Source organism: Rhipicephalus microplus, chromosome 3 (assembly GCF_043290135.1).
Source record: "Rhipicephalus microplus isolate Deutch F79 chromosome 3, USDA_Rmic, whole genome shotgun sequence".
Classification (NCBI taxonomy): Eukaryota; Metazoa; Arthropoda; class Arachnida; order Ixodida; family Ixodidae; genus Rhipicephalus; species Rhipicephalus microplus.
The window spans coordinates 149,929,748-149,932,704 of NC_134702.1; positions in this window are offsets into that span (position 1 = coordinate 149,929,748).

Here is a 2,957-nt window from a genome sequence, read left to right on the forward strand (position 1 = left end):
TCTCAATCTGCGGGCGACCGATTTCTTACGCCAAAACCCACCGGTTTCTGGGCATCATTATTGATAGGGACCTCTGTTGGAGTCCGCATGTGAACTATACAAAGAAGCGCCTGACCGCTATTTCTCAACTGTTCAAGTTCCTGGCAGGAAAGACGTGGGGGATGTCAGTAGACGCAATGATGGAGCTCTACAGGGCCCTGTTTCTCGGTTTCCTCAGGTATAGCTTGCCCGTGCTTAGCAATACCTGCAATACCAATGTTCGTATTTTACAGGCAGTACAAGCCCAAGCGCTGAGAGTGTGCCTCGGTCTGCCCAGATGTACGTCAACAGATGCAACAATTGCAATTGCTGGTGAATATCCGATACAAACTCACATTGTTGTAGAAGTCCTGAGAACGTACATCCGACACTTCGCAAGTGCTTCCGGCCATCACCTTGCACTGTTGCCTTCAGAGAGGCGCCAAGCATCGTTCGCCAAATTTATCGTATATTTAACAACTGTCTCTTCTTCTTTTGCATGAGAAATATTCAGACAGCATACATGTATACACCGATGGTTCCACGAACCACCAGTGTTCGTCAGGGGCAGTAGTTATCCCAGCAAGAGGTGTTACCATCAGCTTTGGAACTGACCACTTCACTGCATCTACAGCAGCGGAACTAGCTGCTTTGCGCGCTGCACTTTGTGTGGTCAATCGGGAACCACCACAACAATGGTCGATTTTCAGCGACTCAAGGGCTGCCCTACAATCTGTGCTCTCAGCACTGCGTCGCGGCCCGTACGAACAGCTTGTTTTCGAAATTCGATGCCTTCTCCACACTTTACTCGAGAAAGGGCATCATGTCACGCTTCAATGGCTGCCAAGTCATTGCGGCATCATAGGGAACGAACATGCCGATACTGCCGCGCGGGCAGCCCTTGAAGGAACACGAGAAGAAGCCATACCACTTTCGATGACTGATGCTGCCAGTAATCTTCGACGACTTGCGCGTGAAATCACGTTTTCACCATGGTGCCCACCAAGCATCGATACGAATCGTCAACACCACCTGTCCTCTTTGATGGCTTTCCGCATGTTCACTGGACTCGATCGAAGAGAAGCCACCCTACTTCATCGCTTATAGCTAGGAGTGGCATTTACAAAATCTTACTCCTTTGTCATAGGAATGGCCGACAATGCTCTCTGCGATGCCTGTCATTGTGAAGAGACGCTACACCACATCCTGTGTGACTGTCCATTGTATGAAATCCAGAGACAGTCACTGGCGTCTGCTTTTGCGCGCATCGACAACAGCCATATGTCTGTGGACACTATTCTGTCAAGTGCCCGAGAGAAGACACTGCAACAGAAGGCGACGAAAGCTCTGTTGAAATTCCTACGCGACACCGACTTGAACAAGCGACTGTAACAGCAATGTCACACACCACGAAAGACAAGACTGGACTATGACTGAGTGTGCGCGCATGTGCTGCCGAATGTGCTGTTTATATCTTCCCTCTCTGCTCTCTTTCATCTCCCCCATCCCTCTCCCATGCGCAGGGTAGCAAACCGGCTGCCTATAGGCTGGTTAACCTCCTTGCCTTTCTTTTTCCTCTATTTTCCTTCCTTCCTTTCTTAACATAATCGGGAAGTGGTCACTCTCAAAAGGGTTCTTGAGAACGAACCACTCCAGATATGCAAATATAGCACTCGAGACAATACTCAGGTCTATAGAAGAGTATGTGTTGTGTGTAGTGCTATAATACGTTGGTTCTTTTTTGTTTAGAAGACATACCTGACGAGAACAGAAAGTGTTCTATTAGGCGTCCTCGCACATCCAAACGGGAGTCACCCCATAAGGGATTATGTGCATTTAGATCACCAACTACTATATATGGCGGAGGAAGTTCATCAATGAAGCTTTGAAATTGTGTCTTTGAAAGTTGATAGCACGGGGGAATGTAGATAGAGGTAATTGTTGGTAGCTTCCCGAACAGCACTGCTCGGACAGCAACTGCCTTAAGAGAATTTCGGAGGTTTAATTGCTTACAGGCAACACCTTTATCAACTATTATAGCGACACCGCCCGATGAAGCGGCAGCGTCGTCACGGTCTTTGCGGAAGATGGCATAATGCTTTAGAAAGTTTGTTTGTTTGGATTTGAGATGTGTTTCCTGAACACACAGCACCTTTGGAGTATGTTTATTAAGAAGTTCTCTAATATCATCGAGGTTATGGAGAAGTCCTCTCACATTCCACTGTAAGATCTGTGTATCCATTTTAGATGTGTTTTGTGCTGTGTGCTCAAGAATGAAAAGTTAGCTCACGGTCCCTTTCCAGGGGCCATGACACGAGATTTTTCTTTTTTGGATCGGTCGACGGAGTCGCGCTGATCCTTAGGCGCTGGCTACGCCCTCACGCTCGGTGTTGTGTCCATTGGCTCTTGCGAGGCGCTGGACACGCGCTGTTGCGAGCGCTGCATTTGTTTTGAGGGCCTCGCCTCAAAAGATGAGACCTTCGTGACCCCCAGCCCGGAGGTTGGTGGATCTTTCTTGGATGGCGGAGCAGCACTGGCTGCAACCGCCGAGGGGGCGGATTGTGTCAGCGCTGGCTCACTACGTGTGCCAGACAGGCGCCGGGGGCCGTCGTGGCGCTGCCCCCTCACGCGCCACTTCGGCAAAGCTGGTTTCTGGTAGGCAGGACACCTTCCTTCGTGCCCCCTAAAAGAAATGTTGTGTTTTACTTTAATTGTGACAATTTCCTTTTCTTTTTTCCAGCATGGGCATGACCGCGAGTACGCGGCATGCTCCCCATTACAGTTCGCATGTGAAGAGAGTTTTCACAGGCATCTGATGTGTGTTCTTCAGCACTGCATTTCGCGCAAGTTAGGCGGCCTCGGCAGTTCTGTGAACTGTGGCCGAACCGCTGTCTTATGAAACATCGGAGAGGGTTTGGTATATATGGCCTCACTTGAAG